Here is a 12283-nt window from a genome sequence, read left to right on the forward strand (position 1 = left end):
ATTACCCGGGATTGCTTTTGTTTGGGGTGGAGGAGTGGGGAGGGCTTCATCTTTGTTTCATACTCACCTACTTCTCTAAATACAGTACTGATCTTTAAAATATTAGCGTCCGCAGACACTATTCTGAATCTGGACTTGTACCAATCTGAAGCTTAACTGATAACTATGAGGCTAGAAAAATAATAATAATTCAAAGTGCACTAAATGTAATCTTAACACTGCCCCTTACCACAGCTGCCACTCCTTGCCAGTAGGATGGCGTCTGGGGGGTTTCCCTGATATATTTCCTTTAGGTATACCCAGTTATGGGTGTTGGAACACTCTATGACTGAAACCTAATCAGGAACAGCATTGTAAGGGTTAAAAAAATTTTAAATATATATACCCAGTTATACTGTTCAAAAGTATATTTACATCAAAGACCAGTATATAGCCCAATGCTCCTTAATATCACTTACAGCATTTTGAACGATGTAAAGTATTCTAGAAATATCTAAGAGGAAGAATAAGTCTTCCCGAAGGGCTTCTTCATTAAGGAAAAAAAACTACATGTTTACATGTATACTAACACATATACAAAATTTAAACCCAGCCATCAAGGACAATATTTTTTTTTAAATATTTCTAAAATATTTTATATTTATTGGACAGCCTCCAATATCGCAAGCATGGGGTAACTCCTGTGCCTCAAACAAGGAGTAGCCCTAAGCGCCACAGAATGTGACAGGAAAACAAGCCTCAGAGAGAATATTTTAAATTAAGAAAGTGGATAACCATGGTAAAATAATGTAAAATGTATTTATTACTTTCTATATATGTATTCTACTCTTTCAGTTACTTTGTATGTAACAGTGAACAAAACAAGTAACCCACCTGGCCTGTATGAAATTTACTTTGCCGTGTAGTTGTGCCCTTAATATGTAATTTTACTGGTTCTAAGCAACTATGAAAATTAGTGGTAACAGACTAGAATATGAATATTATAAACCTGAATAAAAATAAATGCAACAGGAATGTTGTGAAGACAAAACATCTGAGTACTGATACCTATCTTTACTACCTAAAATTTAATATCGGTTTTTAAAAACAATTCCTGGACTGAAGAGACAGCACAGGAGAGAAGGTGTTTGCCTTGCATGCAGCTGGCCCCAATTTGATTCCCACTCATAACATTTGACACCCTCCCCACTACTACCAGGTATGGTGGGGGGGAATAAGCTGCAACTCCTACTTCAAAGAAGTTTTCGTAATTTCTTAAAAAGGGCTTTTAGAAAGCAGTACCCTTCATGTTAATAAAAATATTTCCTTAATAGCTTTTTTGTTTTGTTTAGGGGCCATACCTGGCAGGTTCCTAGGGGTTACTCCAGAGAACAAGTGGTTTCAAATATAGAAAAAAAAAATTCTTTTTTTTTTGAAAAAAAAATTTCTACTTCAAGATTTTTTCGTTGTACCAAATTCAAGAAAAATTCATTAAAGGTACAAATTTTCATTAAAATGCCATATATTGTAGAACCATCCATGTCTAAAGAGAAAGTTCAGTTACATGTGTTCAATGAGGGCACTTAATTTTGGGTCTTAGTTACACAAGTAACAGGTAACAGAAAAACTAAGAAGTGTGACCCTGTGGTTAGTAGGTGCCAGAAGCTATTTTTATATTTGTGTAGAAGCTACTTTTATACTTGTGCAGATGTACATATAGTTAGAAATGCTCGTTTTAATTGATATTTCTGGATAGACTGGATTTAAATGCTTTTTGCAATTTGATTTTTCTGCATTGTTTGAGGGTTTAAAAATTTTTATATTTTATGATTTTATTACAGTTGAAATTTTCATTCATGTATTTTGATGAGCCAAACCATTAATGCACATAACTTTAAAACTGGCAAATTTTAGCAAAGTTCTAGAATCATAAAATAAGGTATTTTTTTACTAATAATGTAACAATATTTTAACTTACAATTGAAACTTTTAAAAAATTGGTTACATTAACTAAGGAAATGTTAATTCTGTGCTAGATTTATTTATTCCCCCCCCCCCCACACACACCTTTCTTTTCCTTTGTTGTGGTTTCACTAAAAGGGGTGGTGGGTGGTGTTTGTACACAGGCTTGATTGTGCTCACCAGTGTTGCACATCTGTTTGTAGTACTTGAACATTCAGGCATGGAGCTCACCAGAGCTTGCTCACTTTTAACTCACCACTGGTTCTCTGGTGCTTACTGAGGATCACACATTTTCGTTGTGTTCTTGTACATACTCAGTGGAGGTCACATATCATTCAGTGGAGATTGCACAGTCTGGTGGCGCTGAGGGTCCCAAACAGAAGTACCATAATTGATGTATGTGGGCTACACTAAGGGATTGCACTGCCTGCCTCGCACTTGCAAGGCAGGCACTTTTGCCACTGAGCCATCCCCAGGTCCCTTATATGCTCTCTGACTACACTCAACGTTAAGAATCTTATGTTATATCTGAGGCTAATTCATTATGCATTATATTTTTGTGCCTACATTTCTTCCATTCAATGATAAATATTTCTGTGCAAATGTCTCAAAAATAATATAGTTGCAGTTATCGTCACAAGTTAGTCCCTAACAACAACAACAACAACATTAACAACAACAAAAACCCCAGTGTTGAAGGGTGGGAAGATAGCAGAAAAGGAATATATCTGTCAGAGCTACTATGGCAGTGAACACAAAGAAGGCATAAAAACTAAACAGATCACAAGGGGTCTCACTGAGAAAATCCACTGCAGAGAACAACCATCATCTCAGGGAGACTCAACTCTACAAAACAAAGAACTGTGGACAAATTCAGGGCTAAAGAGTGCTCCCTCTGGTGAGGGGAGGGGAGAATAAGAGACAGAAACGGTATTAGCAAGTCTGATAAGCCAGGCAGGAAATGGCAACCAGGGATGGGAGTGTGCTGAATGAAGAGGATTTACAGAACAACAGTGGTTTATACTAGCTCTCCCTGAGGCGAATTTTGTCTGAGTCTTATTTTTTTCTCCTTTTTTTCCTTTTTGTTCAGTTAGATACAGTTACAAAGTTGTTCAGGATTGGTTTTCAGTCATAAAATGTTCCAACACCTGTCCCTTGTACCAGTGTACATTTCTGAGTCTTGTGGGAGCCAGCACAGTCAGATGCTGTCCCAGCATGAACTTTAGCGCCACAAACTCCCTGTTGTTATCTGGGTGCGCACGAATTAGAACCATTGGAACCATTTTGATCTTGCAAACATTTAAGAAATCCTCACAAGGCTAGAAATCAGTAGTCAGTTAGTAGACACTAACCTGATGTTGTGAATAGGATCATCAGATTCCTGCTCAGTCCACCTGAGGACTCACCACTCCATCCTTAGTTCCCATGTAGTACAAGAAATAATGAGGAGGGGGAAAAAAAAAAGAACCCAAAACAGCTGTGTCAACAGATAGGCACAGAAGCCCAGGAAAGTTTTCAAGTATAACAGAACTTTGAATACTGCCTGAGGATATTGCTTCAGAGCAATAATTCTCTTAGTGTTCTCTGAGTTGAGGAAACCATTGGAAAGTTCAGTGAACTTAAAGAGAGACTGATAAAAAAAAATTAATGAACTTATTCATACAAATAAAGAATCTAAAGATCACAGTAGCTTAATTCAGAAGCAGAATGGAAGGAGCCAAAAACGGAATGTATGGGGTTGGAGTGATAGTACAGTGGATAAGGTTTTTGCCTTGCAAGAAGCTGACCTAGGTTCAATCCCCGTCACCCCATAAGACTCCGGAGCCTGCCAGGAGTAATCCCTGAGTGCAGAACCAGGCGTAAGTCTTGAGCACAGCCAGGTGTGTCCCAAAAACAACAACAACAAATTGATTTAGTGGCCTCGAAGAGAAGGCAAACAATATCATCAATAAAGAAAAAGTCTTTAAAAAATTTTAAAATACATAAAGAAAATTTGAGACAATAGCTGCAAACTTCCCCAGTCTGAGGGAAAAGATTTGTGTTCTCATCTGGGACGCTCAAGATTTCCCCAAAATAAACTCAAACAGAACAATACCAAGACATATTGCAATCAAAATGGCAAGAACCAAAAAGAAACACCTTAAAGCTCCACTTAAACTTTTTAACACTTTTCATTCTATTTCTTCACCATTTTTTTTACAATGTGGTCACAAAATTAGAGGCCATTTTTTATTGGAAATTTATGATTATTCAGTTTCTGACCGGCTCCAAGTCAGAGGTCTGCAAGTGCCAAGGGGGAGGGGCTAAAGGATTAAAGCTGAAAACCTTTTTTCCCCTAAATTTTAGGGCCACACCAACAATCAAGTTGGTTTAAACTCAGGAATCACTTCTGGTAGTGCTCAGGGGACCATATGTGGTACAGTAATCAAACCTAAGGCAAGTGCCTAACCCACTCTACTATCACACTGGCCTTGGAAGACTTTTAAACAAGCAAAAACCCTTCAGATTCATTTGCACTAAAAAATATATGCATAAATAATAAAAATAAGCAATATCTGGTGTTATGGTTTAGATATTTGTGTTCTTCCAAAATTCATATGTTGAATTGAAGTCCCAATGTGATGATACTTGGATATGAACTCTTTTTAAAGGTACTTAGGATTGGATGAGTTCGTGAAGGTGGGGTCATCATAATGGGATTAGCACTGTAGCACCATCCTCCTGTACTCCCTTCCTCCTGTCCGCCCGTTGTTCATTGATTTGCCCCAGCTTTGTTCATCGATTTGCTCAAGTGGGCCCAGTAACGTCTCCATTGTGAGACTTGTTGTTACTGTGTTTGGCATATCGAACACGTCAGGGGTAGCTTGCCAGGCTTTGCCGTGCGGGCAAAATAATCTTGGTAGCTTGCCAGGCTCTCCAAGAGGAGCAGAGGAATCAAACCCGGGTCTGCCGGGTCAGCCACTTACAAGGCAAAGGCCCTATCCACTGAGCTATCTCTCCAGCCACAATGGGATTAATCCTCTATAACCAGAGAGCTTGTTCTCTCTTACACATGCTTCCAGCAAGGAGACAGATAGAGAGCAGGCTTCCAAGAAGAGAGCTCTCCCAGAACCCAAACATATTGGTATCCTGATATTGCACTTCCAGCTATCAAATCAATGAAGAAATAAATTTCTGTGACCTTCTCGTCTGAGACATTTTGTCATGGCAGCCTGCTCTAAGACATATGTAAATTACTTAATTACCCTGTTATACACAAAAAAACCTGTGCAACACAATGAAGATATAAGGTCTGCTTAACGGAGAAAAGATAGGTACTTGAGTAAAATGAACTGCTCACTGAGGAGCTAGAGAATGATAATAAATGATAATACTCCTTCTTTGTGAGGCATGAACACTAGATTGTCAAAGTCTGAGCCTTCTAATTTGATGTGGAGTTCCCTCAACAAATGACAATGAAAAAGATAACTTGGTCTACCTTCAGCCTTGCTCAGGGCACCGGAAGATTTGAGAATGGATCGAATCTGCCCAATGTCCAGTGTAGGACAGTTCTTTGGCCCCTTTTTAATACCACAGTGGACAACTGGCCCCTCTCCTTAGGACTTATTGTTAGAACTTAAAGTCTTCCAGGTGCTAAACCATAACAATACCCACTCATTTACAATATGCAAGTACATTGTACCGAATCCTTTGGCAAGGGAGGTGTCTGGAAATATACGGCCAGCTAGGCTATTTGAAGAAATATTTGGCCAATCAGGCTGATGGTTCAATACTAGGGTCTGACTATGTCTCACTGCCTGGGCCCACCAGTGCTGAGGGCCTCCAGGACTGGAGCCAGCGGTTCTTGAGTGACCATGAAGAACCAGGGATCAAACTTAAGCCCTTGTGTATGTAGGTATGCACTCTGACCCCTAAACTCTTTCCCCATTCCTGGAGTGAATTCTCTCCAGGATTTTATTGAATCAATAAAATTCATTCAATATGTTAACATAGTAGTTAAGGAATTTTGTCGGAGTTGGGGGTGGGGATTGAGGAGGATGCTCAGGGGCTATTTGTAGTTCTGCTCTGAAGTGATTCCTCATGTGTTGGGGGACTATATCTTGTGCCAGGATTGACCTGGGTCGATCACATGCAAGGCAAGTGTCTTTCTTCCTATACTACTCTGGCAATAGGGTTTTGACTCTAAAATTTTAGCTCTACCTTTGATTCCCGGAGGGACTTTAAGCGATTCACCTAAACTCTACTATTTTCTGAAAAATGGAAACAGTTGTCCCCACCTCTAAGTTATTTTGGTGATTAATTTTACGTAAGTCTAAGAATGTAAATAGATTAGCCACACAACTGACAATGCTTAACACTATAAACATAACTTCATCCTCCTACCTTTGCCAGACAAAATTATTAGACCCAAAGCTGTCCACTAGGTGGCATCAACTGCAGGTAAATAAAATCTCCCATAACTACGCTATTTCATCAAAGACCGCAGTGGAATGAAGGCTTTGTACACATGTTAATATATTTTGTCATCCTCTAACTAAGCATTTGATTTGTAATAATTACCAAAAATACTCATGAGAGAATTAAAAGTCAAACATTTGGATCTCAGACCACAGGAGATTCCAGGAGATCAGCAGAGAAACTGGGAAATCCTATTCCATATTAAGGTATAATATGGTTGATCAGGTTTGGCTAATCTGGACTTTTTGTTTTTGCATATCTGTTTATCCAGTTTTTGTATTGCTTAGTGAGGAGAGATTTGGAGGCAGTCAAAGATTTTTTTGTGTGCTGTAGGAGGAACATTTTATGGGGAAAAAAGAAGAACAGGCAGCTGCCATGGGGACAGAAACTTAGTGGGAAGTGCGGAGGAGTCCAAATAGTGTTTTTTAGCAAGTTTTTCTATGTGATAAGTAACATTGACAATGCTGTTGTAATTAGCTATGTTTTTCTGGCATCTGAGAAAATCATTTCCAAAAGAACAAGAACAAAGTGGGCTGGACATTTGCATTACAACATTAAAAGACTTTTTCCCCCTTATTTATTATGTCCCTTTTATTATGAGACTTCAAGTAAAATCTTTAACATATCTTAGCTATATTTCAGGCAACTATAATTAAGGGAGAGATTTGTGTTCCTCTTTCAGTTGAATTGTTGTATCAGTTGAGACTGTTACAGAAGTAAAATTTTAAAGATAAAATTTGTGACATGTGAAAGGGAGTTCATGAGAATCCTTGTTAAAACTTGGAATATTGGATAAAAGTCTAGGATTTCTATCATTTAATAGAATGGGAGGGTTTTTTTCATTAGGGAATCAATCCCAAGATACTGCCCTTGATAATACATTGAAGATCCAGGGGCTGCAAAAAGATCCAGAACACAGACACTGAAAAAGAAGTGGAGTGGATGGGGGAAGGGTTTGTCAGGAAGCATATTGGAAAAAAGGGAGAGGCTAGGGAAACAAATTGGAACCGAATTAAACTGATTAAGAGGAGGAAAAAAAGGGAAGATGCTAGGGAAACAAATTGGAACAGAATTAAACTGATTAAGAGGAGAAATTTTTAAAAAACCAATTTGGGAAGTCAAGTTTCTGAGCTTGCTATTTAAAAAAGAAGATAGGGAACAGACATCACTCCCAGCCCATCCTTACTCTTTTATTGGGGTTGTGGTAGTGGGGTACAACACCTGTTCTTGCTCAGAGACTCGCTGTTTTTGGCTCTCTGCTCACTATAGTTGTAAGGCAACGATTTCAACCCCTATTCTATCTATCTCCCTTACTTCTTTTCTATTGCAGGCAAGGAATTCTTTGTCCTATAAATGCTCTTGTCCATACACCACCATTTAATCTATTTTTTAATTATCAATTCTTTTATTACTGGTTCTATTTTACAGGCATGTAAAAAGTTGAAGATACTCCTTTTAGATCATTATTTTATAAATTATAGTCCTGTTTTTTCAGTTATTTTTATTGACGTAACATCGCATTATTACATTAGAATATGTTTCAAGTGTCCATCATTGAAAATCATCATGTGTATATACTACATTAAATTCATCACCAAAAGTTCAACTGTATCCTTCCCTTTGTCCCTTTGGTCCCAATTTACTTACCTCCTTCCCCTATTCTTTATAGTAAAGGTAAAGGTAATATATAGTAATCACTAGAAATAAATCTTACATGCGATCCAAGTTTATTTTCTTTATTTCATTCATCTGTTTTTTTCTCTATGCCACCTTAATTAAATTATACAGTTTGCATAAATTTACATGTACTATCCTATTATTTCTTTCCTTTACAGCAAAGTTTCTAGAAAGTGCGGTTCCCTAGCTTTGCTTGCTCTCATGTCCTGTTTTTTCAACTTCCTGTAATGCGCCCATTTTGCTAATATCCAGATGCAAATATCCCTCTCAGGGAACTTCTTCACGTCAAAATTATTGGGTGGTTTCAGTCTGCATATACCTAAGCTGTGCACAATATTTGCAACTGTTAACATTTACCCAATTATTGATTAATGTGTTTAATAAGCTTGACACTACTATATATTTGGCACTGTTTAAACATTGTTACATGTAGATAGAGGAGGTTCTATGTTAGGTGTAGCCAGGTTATAACATCAAAATTATCATACTAGAAGTCTGAACATTTGGGTTCTGAGCTCCATAGCTTTGGTTAGTGGGATAATATGTACTTACATAGGTGCCAATCTTTTACTTATTTTTCTGTTTGCAACGCGATTTGAATTGTAGATTTCTTGTTTAAATGTTATCTTCATTTTGTTAACACACTATCTTAAACTTGCTGAATATGTGATATTTGGGGATCATTGATCACTTCTTTTTGTTTGTTTGAGGTCTATACCCAGCAGTGCTCAGGGGCTCTTCCTGGCACTATGCTCAGGACTGACCTTGGCAGTGCTTGGGGAACCATGTGTGATGTTGGGGATTTTAATTCAGCTCAGCCATATGCAAGGCAAGCACCTTACTTCCTGTACTATCTCTCCAGACCCAGAAGTGGGTCCGGTCCATGTTTGGAGCAATAGCACAGCAGGCAGGGCATTTGCCTTGCATGTGGCCGGCTTGGCTGAGCCGGGTTCGATTCCTCCGCCCCTCTCGGAGAGCCCAGCAAGCTACCAAGAGTATCATCTTGCCCGCATGGCAAAGCCTGGCAAGCTACCCATGATGCAGATTCGATATGCCAAACACAGTAACAACAAGTCTCACAAGCTACCTGTGATGCATATTCGATATGCCAGACACAGTAACAAGTCTCACAAAAGAGACGTTACTGGGCTCGCTCAAACAAATCGATTTCAACCACATCATCCATCAATTCCCTTGTAGCTAACCATCCAAAGAATGTGAAGGCACAGTTTCAAAAAAAAAATACATGCACCCCATGTTCACTGCATGAGTACTTTTCACATTTTAAAAAATCAAAGCACCGTGATTTGCAAAGTTGTTCATAGTTTCATAGTTGAGTTTTAGACATACAGTATTGCAACACTGATCCAACAACCAGTGTCAACTTCCCTCCTTCAATGTTCCCAGGTTCCCTCCTGTATTCTCCCTCACCCTCATCTCCAGTCTGCTCTCTTAAGAGGCACCTTTCTAAGTTTGGTTGTTAAAGTTTTGGGTCTCTTGATTTCAGTGTTGTTGACTCTGCCATTTGTATGCATCACTGTTTATAAGAGCCAAGAACTGAACACAGTGTCAGTGCCGAGTCTATTATGGGAAGATAATGAAGGTGTGCTTTATATGCAGAATTAAATCTTGAAATTTGCAAAACATGAAACTGGAAGGGATTATAATAAAGAAAAAACTTAAGAGGAAAGATAAGTACTTTTGTTTTCACTCATGTGAGAAAAAATTATGTGTATTCCATCTTGGTGGAAATATTTAAGAGTGGGCTCACAATTCTTACTGGCTTTCCTTTCTATTTTCAAGATTATCATGTATTGAGATAAAGATGGCTAAGATCAAAGCAGTCGGGAATATTGAGCCCTGATCTAAAAGAAAATCAGCCAGAGACTCTTTGGACTCTTAATTAATGTTAAGCAAGAAGAGAAAGAAAAAAATCCTGTCATGTGTCATTGAAATTTTTGTTGTTTTTTCCTCCTCATTCTGAAGAAACATGGGATTACTATAAACTATGGTTTAATCAGACCAATCATGATACAAGTGTTATACAAATGCTTTTAAGATAAATCTATTCCAACAATAAGGCCATTCCTAAGGAGAAATTATGACGACGCCAAGGCTTTCAGACTATTCCTTTACAACTGCCTCCAGTTTCATTTATCATCCCCATCTACATTGTTAGTCAATCCACAACCTCAAAACAAGGATCATCAGAATTCCTCCCTTACTCCACCAATTTGGTCACTAAGTTTTAGTTGTTGTTGTTTTGCCACATGTAACAGTGCTCAGTGTTTACTCCTGCTTCTTTGCTCAGGGATCACTCCTGATGGGGCTTGGGAGACCATCTGGGGTGTCAGGGATTAAACCCAGATTATTGGCCACATACAAGACAAGCACCTTACCCTTTGTATTGTTTCTCAGTCCCTGGTCACTTAGTGTTTTTGTTTTTTTAAGCATGTATCAATTTTTTTCTGGTCCTGTATAATAGACTCCTACCTATTCCTGCTTCCAGTTTTGAAATACATAAAATACCTTTACGTGGTGGGCTGGAGCAAGAGAACAGCAGGTAGGGCATTTGCCTTGCATGAGGCCGACCCGGGTTTAATTCCTCCATCCCTCTCAGAGAGCCCAGCAAGCTACCGAGAATATCCCGCCCACATAGCAGAGCCTGGCGAGCTCCCCGTGGCATATTCGATATGCCACGAAACTTTTTTGTTTGTTTGGGAGTCACACTGGCAGTCTGAGGTCTTACCTCTGGATCTTCACTGAGGAATCACTTCTGGCAGGTCCAAGGGACCATAAGGGGTACCAAAGATCAAACCCTGGTCAAGCATTCTGCTCACTAGACTATCACTCCAGCCCCATAAAGATAAAACTGCTGCCTCCTGCAGCTCTACTGGCACCCAGCTATCCAATTCCTCCTCTGGTAGGCCACCAAACGACCAGATTGGTGTTTGTCTTTTAGGAGTTACTGTAAAGAGAAACAAGTTTTTCTCAGAGCTTGGTCGAAAGTTAGCAATAGGCCAAAGAGTTTCCTAATTTGAAGTCTTTCTTCAGCTTTTCATGACAATTTTTTTTATTTTTTATAATTTTTTTCTTTTTATATTTATTTATTAAATCACTGTGGGAAAAGTTACTAAGCTTTCAGGTTTAAGTCTCAGTCATACAATGATCAAACACCTTTCCCTTCACCAGTACTCATTTTTCACCACCAAGAATCTCAGTATACCCCCCCACCCCTCCAAATGCCTGTGAGGCAGATGATTTCTACTTAACTCTTCTCTACATTGATTACATTCATTATTTCGACAAAAGATGTACCATATTGTTTAGAATTTCCCCCCAAAACAATCAGAATTGCTGAAAAGGCATTGTGAAATATTTCTATAGCTGGCTATGAGAATCATATAATGTCATGTGGCCATGATTTTGGATTTCTGCAAAGAGGCAGATAATTAGGAGATTGGTTTCTGTGTGTCTGGTGTTATGGCCGTGCCGGAGAGCCAATCGTGGGGGGGTAACTCATGACCTCAGTAGGGCGTGAAGGACATGCCAGTACTGCCCCCCTTCCCATGAGACTGCAGTTGCCCCATCACCGCCAGCTCATACCTGGCTTTCCAATACGCTGTGAGGTGGCGGCCACCTTGCTGCCGGGGGGGGGGGGGGGGGGAAGGCAGAAGGGAGCAACACCATTTCCCTCCCGGGGAGGTATGGCACTGTAGTTTAATGCATGGTCCATTCACTTTTCTGCTGCAAGCTTCCGGGCTCTGGATTAAGTCCTTTTGCCTCTGGAGCCATGGTCATGCCAGAGAGCCGCTCGTGGGGGGCAACTTGTGACCTCGGTAGGACGTGAAGGATGAGCCAGTAACGCCCCCACTTCCCATGAGACTGCAGTTGCCCCGTCACCGCCGGCTCATACCTGGCTTTCCAATAAGCTCTGAGCTGGCGGCCACCTTGTATGCAGTCCAGATGCATTTCTGCCAAAAGCTGCTGGGTTTCAAGATTTGTTTCTGAGTCTCCGGTATCATGGCTATTAATCAGCTTGATCAGAAGCCAGAGAGGCCATTTGTAAGCAGCGACTCGGGGTCTTGTTGGGATGGGGAGAAAGAGTCGGTTCCACCCTCATTTGGTGAGGCCCCATGTGTCTTGTCACTGCAGGTTCAAACCTGACTGTCCAGTGGCCTCTGGAGGATGGTGGTCACCAGGACAC

The sequence above is a fragment of the Sorex fumeus genome, unplaced genomic scaffold (genome assembly GCF_029834395.1).
Source record: "Sorex fumeus unplaced genomic scaffold, SorFum_2.1 ptg000037l, whole genome shotgun sequence".
NCBI classification, from domain to species: domain Eukaryota; kingdom Metazoa; phylum Chordata; class Mammalia; order Eulipotyphla; family Soricidae; genus Sorex; species Sorex fumeus.